The sequence below is a fragment of the Palaemon carinicauda genome, chromosome 12, assembly GCF_036898095.1.
Source record: "Palaemon carinicauda isolate YSFRI2023 chromosome 12, ASM3689809v2, whole genome shotgun sequence".
NCBI lineage: Eukaryota > Metazoa > Arthropoda > Malacostraca > Decapoda > Palaemonidae > Palaemon > Palaemon carinicauda.
This window is the reverse complement of record NC_090736.1, coordinates 143,634,156-143,654,155: the sequence shown is the minus strand read 5'-3', so window position 1 is coordinate 143,654,155 and position 20,000 is coordinate 143,634,156. Positions and strand designations below refer to the sequence as shown.

At 40.0% G+C, this 20,000-nt stretch overlaps 1 long non-coding RNA gene across 1 annotated transcript in view; it reads right to left on the bottom strand.

The window, feature by feature from the left end:
- The window catches only part of LOC137650676 (uncharacterized), a 432,764-nt gene that overhangs the window by 161,324 nt on the left and 251,440 nt on the right, over positions 1-20,000 (bottom strand). The window contains exon 2 of the long non-coding RNA XR_011046043.1: positions 13,723-13,798. This is a non-coding gene — a long non-coding RNA (uncharacterized lncRNA). The remainder of the gene's footprint in view (positions 1-13,722; positions 13,799-20,000) is intronic.

Genomic DNA, 20,000 nt, shown 5'->3' with positions numbered 1-20,000 from the left:
GATAACAATAGCTCTCTCTCTCTCTCTCTCTCTCTCTCTCTCTCTCTCTCTCTCTCTCTCTCTCTCTCTCTCTCTCTCTCTCTGTGTATATATATATATATATATATATATATATATATATATATATATATATATATATATATATATATATATATATATAAATATATATATATATTTGCATAGGCCTATATGTAAAACGACCAGGAGAAAGTCCAGTATTGTTATTTCACTCTAACCATAGCCCTCGCTCTCTCTCTCTCTCTCTCTCTCTCTCTCTCTCTCTCTCTCTCTCTCTCTCTCTCTCTCTCTCTCTCTCTCTCTCTCATATACTATTTGTAATGAAAGCTTATCTCGTTAATTTCCTAATCGGTGATAAGTTGTAGCAGTAACATAGCTCTTTTTAGTAAATCTTAGGAGGAATTGCAATAGATGATAAAATATTTGGATAGAGAAATCAGAAATGCAGGACTGAATATGAATATGAGTAAAAAATTATGTTAATGTTCAATTAACATGCAGACAAACAACAAATAAGGGTTATGGACGAACCTCTCGAAATTGTTAATAAATTACGACAGACAGTAAGTGTTTCCCCAGGAAGTGATACTGAAATTAAAAGAAGGATAAACATGATATGGAGAGTTTTTGGTAAACGAAATGAGATTATGAGAAGCAAAATGCCACTTTCTTTAAAAAGAAAAGTATTTCATTTATTAAAAACCAATAATAATAATTCTGTAGAGTTATTTGCAAATGAAAGATATGTAACATTCTAACTTACTTTTATTCACATTAATTTTGAGAGTAACCAAATGAAAGAACTGCAACTGAACTAACACAACATTCATTGCAAACTGAGTCTTCAATATTCGTGAAAGCTTCGTTAAAAGGTGAAAGGTAAAATGTCAAGGCAGACCACTTTTAATGTGCTGTACACATGAGTTATTGCACTTAATTGATAACGCTTTCCCAAAATGGTTTTTGCAATTTGAGCAACCCTCTTCTTTGAATTGAGAAGGCAGAAATGTAGGACTGAAAATGAATATGAGTAAAACTATGTTAACGTTCAATGAACATACAGACAGAGAACTAATAAAGGTTATAGACGAACGTCTGGTAATTGCTAATGTATATACGTACATGGGACTGACAATATTTGGAAAGAATGGAAAACAATAATAACAACAGCAACAACAACAACCTGACCGTGGTCCCCAATTTCATCTATAACAGTAATCGTCTACAAATGTTCTTTTGCAATCTCTGTTATTAATTACTTTGCTGAGGTGGGAAAAGAAAGAAATACTGAGCTTTCTAAGGTTCTGTGCAGATACATACATACATACATACATACATACATGTAAATATATGTATATATATTTTTGGGCTCAAGCCATGTCGTCCTGATGGAAGTTCCTATAGGGTAGCTTCCTAGGGTATATTACAACTACGGCGATATTCCCAGAGAATTTACCTTAAGGTACCAGAATTCTAACTCCTGGAGCGAATATCCCTCCTGAAAGGGATATCGCGACATATCAGAGGACGTATTCTTGACACGCCACATGGCAATCTGCATCCCGAACAGAGATTTCATCTCGCAGGGGGCGATTGGCAAGAAACGAATTCGGGAAAGAAAAAGGGGGAGCCGCTCCCAAGGCTCCCTATCTTCCGATTCGTATGCGTGCCTGGCGCCAATCCTGGCGCCATCTGTATTTCTTTTTGCGTAGCTTAACAACTCGGTGTTTTTTCCTGTGTTTCTCGCAAATCTTGGATTTATTCTACTTTTCATGGCTTCTCCGTCTTCGTCGGCCTTTGATAAGTTGAGTATAATGTCTTTTATGTATAAATGTAGGCTCTTGGTAAATTTTTGAGTGATTAATAGGATTAATCTTTGATACAAGAGCCGTAGCCTACCGGAGGCGTCATGGACGCTGTCGCTCGCTAGGTATAAGTTTAGTTAGTCAGAGCGACATTCCCGGTTGTTTTGCTTTAATAAATTTTAGCTATTTAGCATTACATAGGATTTCCTTTCGTGCTTAGTATTATTTTGGCGAAGTATTCGCCATTCTGGCCTACGCTAGGCCATGTAGCCTAGTCGTTTGGTCCTAGTACTTCATGCATGATTTTGGTTTTTCCGAGTGTAATAAAAATTTTTATTGAAGCTTTAGGCTATGTTTTATACATTTAAGATTGTGTGGAATATTTCCAAGATAGTATACGAGTGAGTTTCGGTGATTTAGGTAATCGATTCTCTTGGTGCCTAGGCTAAGTTGCTTATGGAGCCTTAGTATACTTTCTCCCCGGTTGCTTTCTTTTCTTCGGAGAAGGTCTGCAATCCCTTTCCCTCTGTTTAAGCCTTGGGCTTATCCCTAAGTGGTTTTTTCCGAATTAATTTTCGATAAAACTATACTGGGGTGTTACTGTACCTTCCTGTTCCAGTAAGTCTGGTTCAAAGAGGGACAGAACAACAGAGTTTTTAGTCTGAGTCTGTGCTTGTCTGGCTTGGGGTAGAGTCTCCCTCGCTGGCCTGACACAGACAAAGGTGGCTTAGCCTCCTTAGGTCACTACCGAAGGTTTCTGTGGATATGATTCCTTCTTTTGTGATCTACCAGACTAGTCCTTGTTGCTGTTCTCGGGGGAGGATAAGTTTCTTTCCCTGGGAGTGGCAACACCTTCCTTGCTTTGGTGCTCTGGGAGCTGGCAAGTATTGCTGGCCTCCCCCCTTAGATATCCTTTAGGCTAAGATAAGTTTCTTGGCTGCGGGTGATCCGTCACTAAAGCAAGGTTGGTAGGACCCTCTTTTGTCCCTTCCCCCTCTATCTCCGTAATGGCCTAGCCATTACAGTACTGTACGTCGTTCTACATCTGGACCTAGTATAGGTTAGGATGTGGAATTGACTCAGCCCCCTGCCGGCCGGCAGAGCTGCCGGCCGGCAAGGGTCTTATATTTTGAGTGCTGCCCGGACCTCCCTTGGTCCCTCATCCATGCCTGCCTGTAGAGCCAGACGGCATTGGCCAGGAAGCCTGAATTAGATTCTCCCCTTCCTTATATGCACTCTTTCGGATTGCCGGGCTTGGAGGTAGTGTACACTCTTATCCCAGCATCCATCCTATTTTTCTTCTAGTGCTGTACCCGACCCGGCTGCCGGCCTATGAGGCCGGCAGCCAGGCAGGTGTAGTCCTCTGGTTCTTTTGCTGCCGGCTGGCATCGGTCCTGTACCTTTGCCGGCCGTCTAATGTCAGCCCTTGTCTGCCGGTCACCAAGAGTGTGGCCAGCAGCTGGGTACTACCTTGTGTAGTTGCCAGCCGGCAGCCATTGCCGGCCGACATTGGCTGTTGCCGGCCGGCAATTGCTGCCGACCGGCACATGCATTTGAACCAGAGTTCTGCCGCCCTATAGCTGTTAAGTAGTATACTTTAACGCTAGTTATGGTGTGTGCCGGCCGGCAAAGGCAGGCCGGCACGTATCCTCCTATACTGTACTAGTATTCTTCAGTATAACATATACAGTAAGAGGAAAACTATAGTATGGGTTTTGGTACAGCACTGTGTGTTCTAACACTTTTGTGTTTTCTTGCACAGTCCCTTGCTGTTGCCCTACAGATAGGAAAGTGAGTTCTTTCCTGTCTATTATCCAGGATTTTAAAATCATTGCTTAGGTGTGAGCTCCACCTGTTTCCTCTGGAAACTTTGCATTGGTTATTCTAGAAGAGATTAACCATTTGATTTTATTATCTAGAAGGCTGCAACAATGGGTTGTGAGGGAAACACAAGTGTGTCTTTCCTTTCTGAATTGTTATGCTATACTATGCATATCCAGTGATACATAGTTCACTTGATACTCATGGAAATTTCTTCTCTTTACAGAAGGACCCTCCCAAGTGCGGAAGTGCTTTCTGCAACGTCCGCAGCAAGAACCTCTGCGGACATGAGTTTTGTAGGAGACACGCAGCATGCGCTGTCTCCAAGGATGATCTCCGGTATTGGGACCCTCAGGTATGTACTGTGTGCACTAACCTGATTACTGAGGCCTTTGATTCCCCTAGGACGGCGGAATCAAGGGATATAGCTAGGAAGAAGCTTCGTACCTGGGTAAGGGGCTTCCAAAAGAACACTTCTGGCCCTTATCTTCCAAGTGAGAAGATGAGGGCGTATCTTTTCCCTAAGGCATCAGCTGATGCAGTGATTCCCCAACCTCAAGAGGAGATCCCCCAAGTTCAGATCCAGGTGGATGGTGAAGTCGCGGTCGCGATGCAAGACATCCAGTTAGATGACAGGATGTCTGATGTGGACGAGTGTCTGGAGGAAGACCTCCTGGCAGAAGCCCAGGATGAAGTTCAAGCCCCAGACGTTGTAAAGGTAGAGGTCGACGAGGTGTCGGCTACTCCGGTTCAGATTCCGGTGCCTATTCCCTCAACATCGGCCGGTCTCCCAGTAGAGCTGGAACAGGCCCTCTCTTCTATTGTTGGAATGATCCAACAAATGCAGAAGGAGAATCAGGAGAAGGTGGCTGCAATGGAACTGCGAATGCAGTGCCTTGCAGAATCACATGGGCCCCAGAAAAAGCTCAATATGAAAGACCTTCCCTTGTGCTCAGATGCTAACCCATGGAGGTATGCTGAGCACATGCCGATGACGACTGGAAAGATCGTCATCTCGGATAAGCTGGGCTCAGTTCCCCTGGAGGAGGTGGAATTCTGGCCCAGCAAGGCATCATATCCGGACTGTTATGTCCGGCTGAGGAAGGAACCAGCTTCAAAGGAAGAGACAGAGCCGAAGGAGGTCATAGTGATGGACCATGCTAAGGCTCAAGCTCTACTTTCATCCTCGATGAAAGAGAGGGGCTTCTCTAACTCAAAGGTAGCCGCATTGAACAGGAAGCTCCCTTCCTTTGTGTCCTCGCCTACTAGAGCCTTCCCCTTTTTACAGAAAGGGTTTGCGGCTGTACTAAAAGCAGTCGAGGCCGGCAAGCCTTGCCCCTCCCTAGAGGAGTGTAAACCCTTGTCGCTGGCCCTGCCTATGGACCACAAAGACTGGAAGGACGTCCATCTTACGTTCTCAGTTGGAAAGTTGGAGGCTGATATTGCCGGACGTCAGTTCGGCAAGGACCTCCCTAAGCTTTCTGACTTTCTTTTGCGAAGAGAGTTCGAGACAAAAGAAAGACTGGCTGCCTCAATGTCTCTTCAGACTACTCTCGAGACGATGGCAAGTGACCCCAAGGTCCATGAAATGTTCATGGTGGTGGCCAAGACTCATCTGGCCACAGTGACGAAGGACCTTTATGGCTTCGTCAAGGCAAGGAGAGCTTGTAGGGAGTTCGTGTTCACCTCGGCTACGGTGAGGCACGAGCCAAGGAAACTAATCTCCTCCAACATTTGGGGAAAAGACCTTTTCCCTACCGACTTGGTCAAAGAAGTTGTTGATAAGGCCGCCTTGGAGAATAGAAACCTTCTCCAGAAGTGGGGCCTGGCTATCAAAAGAAAGTCTTCCCCGGATGAGGGTCCTCAACCAAAGAGGAAGACTATGAGGACTAGGCTACCGTCTCGGCCAGCCAAGCCTGTTAGACAGCAACAGCAACTGCAATTGCCATTGCCCCCAGTGCCCCAGATCATGGCACAAACCCCGACCACTTTTCAGTGGGTACCCCAGGCCGTGTCGACACAGTCCACGGCAATCACCCCAGCGTTCGAAGGGCAGTCTACTTCCTTTCGAGCAAAGCCTAGAGGAGCAGCCAGAGGCTCGTCTAGACGCCCCTCAAGGGGAAGGGGATTCAAGGGTGGTCGTGGTCAGGAAGGCAAGACCTCAGGACGGCAGTCCAAGTGAGGTGATACCGGTAGGAGGGAGACTTCTGAAATTTCGGGATCGGTGGACCTTCGATCCCTGGGCCCACAGCCTACTCAAGAATGGACTGGGCTGGAGCTGGTACAGCACTCCACCCCCGTGCCTTCGGTTTTTCCAACACTCCACCCCCGTTATGGAGGAGTATGTTCAAGAACTGTTGGAGAAAAAAGGTGATCCGAAGGGTGAAGCCCATCAATTTCTAAGGGAGGCTGTTTTGTGTTCCCAAGAAAGACTCGGAAAAGCTCAGAGTCATTCTGGACTTGTCGCCACTGAACAAGTTCATAGTGCATTGCAAATTCAAAATGCTAACACTGCAACACATAAGGACCTTACTGCCCAAGAGGGCATATTCCGTCTCTATAGACTTGTCAGACGCCTATTGGCACATTCCAGTCAGCCATCGACTCTCCCCCTACCTAGGGTTCAGGCTACAACGAAGACTATACGCCTTCGGAGCCATGTCATTCGGGCTAAACATAGCCCCAAGGATTTTTACAAAGCTTACGAACGTAGCTCTCAAACAATTACGCCTAAAGGGAATTCAGGTAGTAGCCTACCTGGACGACTGGTTGGTGTGGGCAGCATCCGAGACAGAATGCTTGCAAGCTTCCATTCAAGTGATCCAGTTCCTAGAGTATCTAGGCTTCAAGATCAACAGAAAAAAGTCTCGACTTTCTCCATTTCAAAGGTTCCAGTGGCTGGGAATCCACTGGGACCTTTTGTCACACCGTTTCTCCATCCCGGCGAAGAAAAGGAAGGAGATAGCGGGTTCTGTCAAGAGACTTCTAGATTCCGAAAGGATATCAAGACGCGAGCAGGAGAGGGTACTGAGCTCTCTCCAGTTTGCTTCGGTGACAGACCCAGTGCTAAGAGCACAGCTAAAGGATGCAATCGGAGTTTGGAGAAGTTATGCATCAAACGCGCGAAGAGATCTGAGAAGACCAGCCGCTGCGGCTAAGTACTCTTCTCAGGCCTTGGTCCCAAGCCAGACATCTAAAGAAGTCGGTTCTTCTTCAGCCACCTCCCCCGTCGGTGACGATTCACTCAAGACGCCTCGAAGGAGGGATGGGGAGGGAGGTCACTCTCATCGGAAAAAAGTCCAGGGGACTTGGTCCATGCTATTCAAGACCTTTCACATAAAACTTTCTAGAAGCTATGGCAGTGCTCCTTACCTTAAAGAAAGTCTCCCCACGTCACTCGATCCACATAAGGTTGGTGATGGACAGCGAGGTAGTTGTGAGATACTTGAATCGACAAGGATCGAGGTCACCACCTCTCAACCAGGTGATGTTGGCCATCTTCCGATTGGCGGAAAAGAAGTGGTACCTGTCGGCAGTTCACCTTCAAGGAGTCCGCAATGTGACGGCGGACGCTCTATCCAGGTTCACACCGATAGAGTCGGAATGGTCCTTAGACGCAGGATCATTCTCCTTCATTCTGAATCAAGTCCCAGAACTGCAGATAGACCTCTTTGCGACGAAAGACAACAAGAAGTTGCCCCTGTACGTGCCCCGTACGAGGACCCCTTAGCGGAAGCAGTGGACGCGATGTCCCTTGACTGGAACAGATGGTCCAAGATTTATCTGTTCCCTCCTCACAACCTTCTGTTGAGGGTCCTCAACAAACTGAGATCCTTCAAGGGGTAGCGGCAATAGTGGCCCACAAGTGGCCGAACAGCGTGTGGTTCCCCCTGGCATTGGAACTGTAGCTGAAGTTTGTACCGCTACCAGATCCAGTTCTGACCCAGCGAGTCCAGAAGTCAACTGTCTGCGCTTCATTACAGAAAACCCGGACCCTGCAGCTCATGATTTTCTCTCCCTAGCGGTGAGAAAGCGTTTCGGGATTTCGAAAGCCAGCATAGACTTCCTTGAGGAATATAAGTGCAAATATACTAGAAGGCAATATGAGTCATCTTGGAGAAAATGGGTGGCCTTTTGTCAAGGCGAAGAATCCGCAGGAGATCTTGACAGACTTCTGCTTATCTTTCTTCTCCACCTCCATGGTCAAGGATTGGCAGCTAACACGATTTCAGCGTGTAAGTCTGCTTTGACAAGACCCATTCTATATGCCTTCCAGGTCGACCTAGGTAACGAGATCTTTAATAAAGTCCCGAAAGCCTGTGCTAGGCTCAGACCTTCAGCACCTCCAAAGCCCATTTCATGGTCTTTAGACTAGTTCTTCATTTCGCTTCTCTGTTGAGCAATGAAGAGTGTGCGTTAAAGGATTTGACACAAAAAGCTATTTTCCTATTTTGCACTCGCGTCCGGGGCCAGGGTTAGTGAGATTGTAGCCCTCTCGAGAGAGGCAGGTCGTGTTCAGTTCCTGGATGGGGGGAGAACTGAACCTGTTTCCGGATCCTACGTTTCTCGCCAAGAATGAGTTACCCACCAACAGGTGGGGTCCCTGGAGAATCTGCCCTCTGAAAGAAGATGCATCTCTAGGTCCAGTAGAATGCCTAAAGGTCTATCTTAATAGAACTTCAGACTTCAAGGGTGGTCAACTATTCAGGGGAGAAACATCAGGCTCAAATTTATCTCTGAATCAACTCAGAGCGAAAATCACATATTTTATTCGCAGAGCGGATCCTGACAGTACACCCGCAGGTCACGATCCGAGGAAAGTTGCCTCATCCTTAAATTTCTTTAATTGTATGGATTTTGAACATCTCCGTTCATACACTGGCTGGAAGTCTTCCAGAGTGTTCTTTCGCCACTATGCGAAGCAAGTAGAGGAACTAAAGAGATCTGTGGTAGCAGTGGGTCGCGGTGTTAACCCTACTGTTTAACTCTGCGAGGAACAGTGGTCTTAATTGGGACGATTAATTCCAGGGTGAGTGTGTAGTTACATACTGTACTACAAACTAAGTGAGGGCACTGTGTTTCCCATGTAGACTGTTCCATTTCCGAAGGTGAACCTAGCATAAGGTCAGACATGTGTGCCGAGCGTTTCTAACGCAAATGTCATTGATTTGTAATAGACTTTTATGACTTTGATACCTCGGTATCTTAAAAGTGGCATTTAATGTTTTTTCTTTCAGTCAAACAAGTTCTGTTTACTATCATACTTATGCTTAAAGTTTTGGGTTATCCTCTTCTTATGTATATATATATATATATATATATATATAATTGTGGTTAACCTGTCTATTTATTGCCTGTCAATAAACTGGTTCTTGAGAACCTTGCGTCTCCTTCACCTGTGTCAATTTATTGGTATAATTGAGCATTCATTCTATGTACCTTATCTGGGATAATTCTAATAGAATTGTTCCTTTATGCAAGCTATGTTGCATTGGTTTTCCTCCTATGCGGATATAAAACCTTTGTCCAATACAAGTATTGTGCGGAGAACTGGTCGATATTTCATATTGACGCAGTGATTCTTTACAAACTATGCTTTACTTAATATAGGGCGAGACCACTATATTAGCTTGCCTGGTATTCATACATAGGTATATGTACTCTTCGAGACGTTTCCAGAGTCTAGTAGGACTCTTCCCTGTAGGGGGCAGGAAGCTCTAACATGGTTTATAGTTAGTTGAAAAGATGTATAACGGTAACATCTTAGGTCTCTAGGTCTAGTCGACCGGGAAAAATTACATCCGGGGAGTACGGCACGTTCTGAGAATCCACAGATACAGTAATGCTCTGGTATACTTCCATCAGGACGACATGGCTTGAGCCCAAAAAACGGATTTTGAGCGAAGCGAAAAATCTTTTTTTGGGTGAGATGGCCATGTCGTCCTGATGGACCCGCCCTTGCCTTTCTAAGAAAGGGCCGTAGGACCCCTCCCTACATACAGTATCTGTAGCACCTCGTGTACGCTACAAGGAATACAGATGGCGCCAGGATTGGCGCCAGGCACGCATACGAATCGGAAGATAGGGAGCCTTGGGAGCGGCTCCCCCTTTTTCTTTCCCGAATTCGTTTCTTGCCAATCGCCCCCTGCGAGATGAAATCTCTGTTCGGGATGCAGATTGCCATGTGGCGTGTCAAGAATACGTCCTCTGATATGTCGCGATATCCCTTTCAGGAGGGATATTCGCTCCAGGAGTTAGAATTCTGGTACCTTAAGGTAAATTCTCTGGGAATATCGCCGTAGTTGTAATATACCCTAGGAAGCTACCCTAGAGGAACTTCCATCAGGACGACATGGCCATCTCACCCAAAAATAGATTTTTCGCTTCGCTCAAAATCCGTTATATATATATATATATATATATATATATATATATATATATATATATATATATATATATATATATATATATATATATATATATATATATATATATACGTATATATATATATATATATATATATATATATATATATATATATATATATATATATATATATATATATATATATATATATATATATATATATACAGTATATATATATATATATATTGTAATGAATTTATGTAAGAAAAGAAGCAGTAGAATGCTTTCTTTTTCTACTTTTTGGAGTGAAATTTTGTTAGAAAAGGAAGCATTATAATGCTTTCTTTTAGTACATTACGTAATGAAATTGTGTAAGAAAGTGAAGCAGTATAATGATTTATTTTAGTACATTTTGTAATGAAATGTTGTTAGAAAAGGAAGCATTGTGACTCTTTTTGTAAATCATGTAATGAAACTATGTACGAAAAGAAACCAGTTCAATGCTTTATTTTTTGTACATATCGAGCGAAACTACCTGCCATATTATTTACGAATGACAGAATGTTACTGTTCTTAAACTATTTTATTTTTCCTTGTTTCCTTTCCTCACTGGGCTATTTTCCCTGTTGAGGCCCCTGGGCTTATAGCATCCTGCTTTTCCAACTAGGGTTGTAGCTTAGCAAATAATAATAATAATATTAATAATAATAATAATAATAATAATACAGAATATACATTAGCTTTAATCAGTATCATGGTCTGGTATTGTATATCTTGCCATGTCTGGCTGTGCGTGACACGTGTGATTAATTTCAAGCCAAGGCGTTGTTGGGCTTAATTATTACTGAGATAAAATAGAAGGTGAGGCAAGTTACTTCGCATTCAAAAGCCTTAGATATTGGAAGCGTGTGCATACAGCTGTTGTTCATGTTGGCATTCTAGAATAAATCTAAATAGCTTTAGTTTTCAAAGTTAAATTGGAGACGAGCGTTGAAAAGCTATTAAGAAATGAATGTCAGGTTTAAAGATTTAAAGGCAGCTCATAAATGGCAGAGGCAAGGGACAGTCTCATTGCCCTAGACTAGAGATTGACCATATATACATATGATCAGCACCCAAGCTAGGACCAAGGAGGGCCAGGCAATATCTGCTGATGAATCAGCAGATAGACCTATAGGCTCCCCCAAACACCACATCCTTAGCTCACATGGATGGTGAGGTTGTAGCAACCAAAGAAACAAACGAGTTTGGGCAGGACTCGAACCCCAGTCTGGCTTTCCCCAGTCAGGGACGTTACCACATCGGCCACCACAACCCATTTTAGCCATTTTAGTAATAATTTCTTGTCGAAATAATATAAGTTAATAACATAAACTTTGAGGGAATAATTAATTAGTCATTGAAAATAAATATATATCGTTTAAACACGTTATCAATAATTATCTGACATTAAGACCAACTTAAAAAGAATCTAAACAAGATTAATGTTTTAATATTCTAAGTTAATAACATAAACTTAGATGGAATAATTCATAATCATTTCCTCCTACGCCTATTGATGCAAAGGGCCTTGGTTAGATTTCACCAGTCGTCTCTATCTTCATAGTCCTCAGCCACGTAGGCCTGCGTATTCCAATTAGTCATTTAAAAAAAACATATCTCGTTCAGACACGTCATCAATAATTACATGACCTTAAGACCAACTTTAAAAACCTTAAAAAGATTAATGCTTTAATATATTCTACAACTTTGTAAAATTTTGAAAATAGAATCAAAGAGTTCATGCTGAAAAATACACTGTTAAAATTATTCTATAAAAAACTGTAAGAATCCTGGAATAAATGTCACCAGGCATTTACCGTTTTAAAAACGGATACATTGACGTAAAGGAGTGATATTACGGTCATCAACCCGTAAAAGATAAGACCAAAGTAGGGTAAAAATTACGGTCGTCTTTGTTTTACTGAAATACGGTTAAGAACAGTATATTTTTCACGGAGAATTTCCGATTTAAATTACGTTTTTTTTTTTTTTTTTTCTTTTTGAACAGTGTATCTCGTTCAGACAAGTCATCAATAATTATTTGACAGCAAGACTAACGTATAAAATTTACAAATATTATTGCTTTTATATATTCTAGAACTTTCTGAGCTTTTGAAAGAGAATAAAAAAACATTTTCTGATAGATAACATTCCAAAAAGCCTTGTCTATTAAAACTAAATTGATAATAAAAAATAGAAGACTTATGAGACGAAATCAAATAGAGAAATTTCTTGTAATTGGGGAGTGTTAAACTTCTGAAGTTCAAACTTTTTGTAAATTATTTTCTGTTGAAAAGGTCGACACAAATCTCGTTCTATAGTTTATATGTGGCTGATCTTATTTAACGTCATTACTGATCTTAAATTACTCTATGTTTGATTCATAACTTATATATAGTTTATTTGATATTTCTGTATTTCCTTTCCTTACTGGGGCAGTTTCCTTGATGGAACCCTTGGGCTTGTCGCATTCTGCTTTTTTCAATCGAGGTTGTAGCTTGGGTAATAATAATAATAATAATAATAATAATAATAATAATAATAATAATAATAGTAATAATAATAATAATGATAATGATAATAATAATAATAGTAATAATAATAATAAAAATAATAATAATAATAATAATAATAATAATAATAATAATAATACTTTCAAATTAAAGGTATAAATATCATGTAAGACAATTGAGACCAACACACTAGAAGTAACACTCTTCAGCTCTTAAGGATACCCGCTAACACATCCACTTTTCTCAAGAAACACAATACCATTTTGAAAGGTGAAATGATGAGATTATGAAGCGATTATCAGTGAATATTAAGCGAAGGATGGAGAATGAGGAAATATAGATTTTTCTAGCAAATACAAGAAATTACATAATATTAAGAAATAATAATAATAATAATAATAATAATAATAATAATAATAATAATAATCTATATATTTGTGTGTCACACTTTAAAGAAAACAGAAGTAATTTCATGGTATACTCTTACAAATTCACGCTTTAAAGAAAACGGAAATAATTTCATGGTATACTCTTACAAATTCACGCTTTAAAGAAAACGAAAATAATTTCATGGTATACTCTTACAAATTCACATTAGACTTTGATTATTTAACCAAAGCCCATCTTTATATAGTTTTCCCAATTTTGTCTTCAGCACCTGACTCTTTTTTTTAAATATTAGACAAAATTGAGTTCTATCAATTTCCATACCCTAGATTATAAAATTAATCTCGGGACATTTTATTCAACCATGTATAGGTTAGGAACAATATAATTAGTATTGAAAATATCATTTCATGATATCATTTCGTGTAATTTACACAGGTTCCGCTAGTAACAACAACAACAACAACAACAACAACAATAATAATAATAATAATAATAATAATAATAATAATAATAATAATAATAATAAGTGTGGAGTAGTACGTGAAGACCAGTGGGGATAAATGACTAAGGTGTGGATGGGATGGAAACACAAATAAAAAGAACGGAGTTTCAGACGTATATAAATAAAGAACAATAAAGGAAATAAGGAAACAGATCAATGTGCCTAAGTGTACCCTCAAGGTAGAGAATTCTTAATCAAGACAGTGGAAGACCGTGATACAGAGACTATGGCACTACCCACAAAAAATATAGAGAAGAAAACTTACTTTATACTGTGACAAACTTGAAGTTCTTTCGGCTATGATCCAAAGATGAGGATTTATTGTCCAGTCCAATTACATACTGCAGTTAGAAAGAAGGAGATGCAATGGATGCAATAAATATTTCCAATATTTGATGAAATGTAAGTTTGAAATCAGATACTTCATTGCAAAAACAACAACTGTTAGAAAATGATATGAAAGAAAAATAAATGAAATTCCAATATGTAAGATGAGTTGAGCTTCTAGGCAAGATATAAAAAAAGGAAAAAAGAAAGATAGATAACTTCCAATAAATAATGAATACGTGGAAAGATGAAAAACCCTTATATATTGTAGGTTGGCGTTGGTGGTTTCCTGATTTAAATCTATGATAAAAATTAATACTTTTCGATTTCGTCTATTTCTCTTATTTTTCCTATATATTTTACGGAACTGTGGTTCGGTTATTGATGAAAGACATTTTTTTCCTTAGCAAAACTTATTAATTTTCATTAATGTGAATGTATAGTATATATATATATATATGTTGCAAAATATATTGCAAAAATAAAAAAAAGTATTACGCAACAGCTGTGACGAAGCATACAAAAACACAAACCAACACAATAAAGCATAAATGAATGAGGTTCAAGACCAGTAAGAAAATATATGATGAAAAAAGCTAAGTTCCATTAGCTTTGATAAAAAAAATTATGTACCAAGGAATAATAAAGAAGGGAGAATTCTAAACTACTCTCCGGAATGAGGGATTATTCAACGAAAAAAACACTAGACCACTAATTCATAAGGACACGTGAAAGAGGTGTCGCTTGAGAACGTTTGTCACTTCAGGCAAGAAAACGTTCCTCACTTGTCGTTCCTCACTTGTCGCAATAAAACGTTCCTCACTTGTCACATGAACACGTTATTTACATTTCACCCGAAAATGTTCCTCACTTGTCACATGAGAACGTTCCTTATTTGTTCCTTGAGAGCGTTCTTCACTTGTCGCAATAAAACATTCCTCACTTGTCGCACTAAAATGTTTCTCACTTGTCGCATGAGAACGTTATTTACTTTTCCCCTGAAAATGTTCCTCACTTGTCGCATGAGAATGTTCCTTACTTGTTGCTTGAGAACGTTCCTCACTTGTCACATGAAAACGTTCCTCACTTGTCGCATGAGAACGTTCCTCACTCGACGCATGAAAACGTTCCTCATATGTCGCATGATAACATTTTGTCGCATGAAAACGTTCCTCTCTTGTTGCATGAGAATATTCCTTACTTGTCGCCTGAAAACGTTCCTCACTTGTCTCACGAGAACGTTCCTCACTCAATGCATGAAAACGTTCATAACTTGTCGCATGAGAACGTTCCTCACTTGTCGCATGAAAACGTTCCTCACTTGTTGGATGAAACGTTCATTCATTGATGCCTGAAAACGTTCCTCACTTGTTGCATGATAACATTTCGTCACATGAAAATGTTCCTCACTTGTCACATGAGAAAGGTTCCTTACTTGTTGCTTGATAACGTTCCTCACTTGTCACATGAAACCGGTCTCACTTGACGCATTAAAAAGTTCCTCACTTGATGCAGGAAAACGTTCCTCACTTGTTGCATGAGAACGTTCCTTACTTGTCGCCTGAAAACGTTCCTCACTTGACGCATGAGAATGTTCCTTACTTGTTGCTTGTGATCTTCCTCACTGGTCACATGAAAACGTTCCTCACTTGTCGCATGAGAATGTTCCTCACTTGTCGCGCGAGAATGTTCCTCATTTTTCGCAATAAATTGTTCCTCACTTGTCGCACGAATACATTCTTCACTTGTGGCATGAGAACGTTCTTCACTTGTCGCATGAAAACGTTCCTCCCTTGTGGCATGAGAATGTTCTTCACTTGTGGTATAAGAACGTTCCTCACTTGTTGCACAAGAACTTTCCTCATGTGTCGCATGAGAATGTTACTCACTTGTTGCATGAGAACATTCCTCACTTGTTGCATGAAAACGTTCCTTATTTGTCGCATGAAAACGTTCCTTACTTTTTGCTTGAGAACGTTCCTTCTTTGTTGCTTGAGATCGTTCTTCAATTGTCGCATGACAACGTTCCTTTTTTGTCGCATGAGAACATTCCCCCTTGTCACATGAAAATGTTCCTCGCTTGTCGCATGAGACCGTTCCTTACTTGGCGATTGAGATCCTTCCATACTTACCACATGAAAACGTTCCTCATTTGTCGCATGGATACGTTCCTCGCTTGTCGCATGAAACCGTTCCTCACTTGTCATACTATACCGGTACTCACTTGTCATACGAGAATGTTCCTCACTTGCCACACGAGAAAATTCCTCACTTGTCGCACAAAATCCTTTACCACTTACTGCACAAGAACATTTCTCACTCGATGCACAAAAACGTTCCTCACTTGTCGCATGAGAATGTTCCTCACTTGTTGCATGAAAACGTTCCTCATTTGTGGCACCAGAACGTTCCTCACTTGTTGCATGAGAACATTCTCACTTGTGGCATGAGAATGTTCCTCACTTGTTGCTTGAGAACATTCCTCACTAGTCGCACAATAACGTTTTTTCCAAGTCTCACGAGAACGTTCCTCGCTTGTTGAATGAGCACAGTTGAACATTGGCTAGTGAAAAAATGTGTCCGTTGTCACAAGAGTTAATTCAGCAGTTGTCACAGGACCACATTTTTTACGCTGTTGCCCCAACCTGTTTACCTGTGATCACATGAGCACATCTAGTATTTATCATGTAAGCCTGTAGTATCAAGACCAGGCTTTCACGATATCGCAGGAGCTCATATGACTGTTCTCATACAAGCCCACTTGTTCATTGTCATACTATGAGCCTGTTTGATCGTTGTCCCATAATCTCGTTGGGCTGTTAGTCGCTATCACACGATCATGTTAAGCCGTTTTTGTTTTTTTTGCAGGATAAACAGTTTTCACATCAATTATCATTTTACCAATAAAGTTTATAATAACAATTTCAATATGTTTATGTTTGTATAAAACTCAGAAGCATAAATCATACGTTTATCATCATAAACTTAAACAAGCAAAATAATTATTTTTAGTCTTATAATTACTTGCTAAGCCACAACCCTAGTTTGAAAAGCAGGATGCTATAAGGCCAATGCCTCCAACAGGGAAAATAGCCCAGTGAGGAAAGGAAATAAGAACACTGATAAACTATAATTACTGAAAAATTAAAATAAAATATCTTAAGAAGAGTAACAATATTATATAAATCTTTCTTGTATTAATACATATATATATACATATATATATATATATATATATATATATATATATATATATATATATATATATATATATAGATATATATATATATATATATATATATATATATATATATATATATATAATATATATATATATATATATATATATATATATATATCTATATATATATATATATATATATATATATATATATATATATATACACCAGACATCTCTGTCTTCTAGAGCTAGACTCAAGCAGCAAATGTATTCATTAAACATTACATTGAGCTGTGTCAGAATGAAAAAGAATAGTGCCACTTCGCTTCGATCGACAATTTGAATGAAATATTGATAGCATTCCTTACACTGATTCAAGTCAGGTACCTGAAAAAATCATCATTTTTTAGCCAGTTCACACAGAGGGAGGTTGTTGTCTCGTGTTGTGGACCTGTTGTTGATATCTTTTTCTTATTTGTCGTATCGCTAAAAGGGACAAACGGTGTGAGATGAAAAAAAAATTTATTTCCCAGTCTTTTGGGGTTTCAAGCTGAAAGCCCAGAGTCACTCTGCCCTTCATTCCAGTGTTTTGAGATTTCTTTAATGTCGGTTTATTCCAAATTACAATTTCGTTCTAAGAATTTAAATCTGTATTGCTTAAGTCTTCTTTGCCTGGTGGTAACGTCCTTGCCTGGTGATTGCCAGACAGGGGTTCGAGTCCCGCTCAATCTCGTTAGTTCGTTTGGTCGCTGCAACCTCACCAACCTTGTGAGCTAAGGATGGTGGGTTTGGGGGAGCCTATAGGTCTATCTGTTGAGTCACCAGCAGCCATTGCTTGGCCCTCCTTGGTTCTAGCTTGAGTGGAGAAGGAGCTTGGGTGTTGATCATATGATTCAGTCTCTGGGGCATTGTCCTGTTTGATAGCGCAATCTCACTGTCCCTTGCTTCTGCCAGTCAAGGGCGGCCTTTAAACCTTTAAAGCTCTTCAGTTTCTTCTATTTTTTCAGTTTTGGTTTTAGTGAAGATTATAAAATGACCTGCGCTTATCTATTTATTTATCTGTTTGTTTGTGTGTTAGTAGGATTGCGTTAAAACCTCTTGACGCAATTCTATCAATGGAAGAATTCATTAAATTTTGGAGGTGATCCGGATCAAGATCACAATTCTCGTTATTACTATTATTAGACAGCAGATTATTTCAGTCAACATATGAAAAAGGGAGAGCTTTGTCCGTAGACTTATTGATACTATAAATTAATTCACAGTAAACATATGAAAAAGGAAGGGCTTAGTCCGTAGATTAATTTTTATAGTAGATTCATTCAGTCAACATATGAAAAAGGGGAGAGCTTGGTCCGTAGACTTGAGTGAAATGTTGACAATATTTTTTGGTTTGAAATCTCTGATTGCTCTTTCTACTGGAACTCTTTTATTTCCTTCTTTGAAGCCTTTCGAACCCTACTATCCAGGCCATATTGATCTTCCGCTTCACCATATCTTCAAGGGAAACCAAACCAAACCCAACCCCCCCCCCAAGAAAAAAAATATTACTCTCTTAAAAGGATCAAACTCGAATCTCCCAACCTGATACAAAAGATAACTGCAAAACCTGTTTTTTATTGCAAACTGCTTCTATTGGGGGGAGAGGGAGGGATATTAAAGTAAAAGGCGTGAAATATGAGAGGGGAAAACCGATTTCGTATTTGGTTTGAATTGAGAAAAGCGAACCAACTGGTATGATGTGAATGATCCTTGGAAGGCGCTGGAAAATGGGGTAAATGTTAGATACTGTGAAAAGGCTAGGGTCCCTTTAGAGACAAATGGGAGCCTTTTGTCATGAAACGGTAAACTGCTTGTTAAGGTGGCTTAGTAAAATCCGGAGTCTCATTTCAACAGAAGAAAACTTGAAGAAAAAAAAATAATTTTAAATGTTATAGAGGATTGATATGGTTATGAAAAAAAAATACTTTGTGGCTTTTTTAATTGAACTAACTACATTCTCAGATGTTTAAGCTTTTAGACTGATTTTTGAGAGATGAGAAATAATAGAAATGAGACAAAAATAACTGATGTAAATATATAAGGTAAAAATGCTTTACTTTCTATAGTAATATTGGAAAACCATCGAGTTGGAAACCCGTTATTTGTTATTGGAAGATCTAGATATAGAAGGTTGGGGGGAGAGAGAGAGAGAGAGAGAGAGAGAGAGAGAGAGAGAGAGAGAGAGAGAGAGAGAGAGAGAGAAAGACTGCAACAACCTTTGCAAATGCGAAGTAAATTGTTGACACTTGTGAGGTCTTACCAGTGGAAACATGGATGAGAGAGAGAGAGAGAGAGAGAGAGAGAGAGAGAGAGAGAGAGAGAGAGAGAGAGAGAGAGAGAGTTGAATTACCTTCAACAACCTTTGCAAATTCCAAGTTAATTGTTAAACACTTGTGAGGTTTTGCCAGTAGAAACATCGTGGATGAGAGAGAGAGAGAGAGAGAGAGAGGAGAGAGAGAGGAGAGAGAGAGAGAGAGAGAGAGAGAGAGAGAGAGAGAGAGAGAGAGAGTGAGAGTTGAAATAAAATGCAACAACCTTTGTAAATTCCAAGTAAATTGTTGAACATTTGTGAGGTTTTGCCAGTAGAAACAAGGATGAAGAGAGAGAGAGAGAGAGAGAGAGAGAGAGAGAGAGAGAGAGAGGAGAGAGAGAGAGAGAGAGGAGAGAGAGAGAGAGTTGAAATAAAATGCAACAACCTTTGTAAATTCCAAGTAAATTGTTGAACATTTGTGAGGTTTTGCCAGTAGAAACAAGGATGAAAGAGAGAGAGAGAGAGAGAGAGAGAGAGAGAGAGAGAGAGGAGAGAGAGAGAGAGAGAGAGAGAGAGTTGAAATAAAATGCAACAACCTTTGTAAATTCCAAGTAAATTGTTGAACATTTGTGAGGTTTTGCCAGTAGAAACAAGGATGAAGAGAGAGAGAGAGAGAGAGGAGAGAAGAGAGAGAGAGAGAGGAGAGAGAGAGAGAGAGAGAGAGAGAGTTGAAATAAAATGC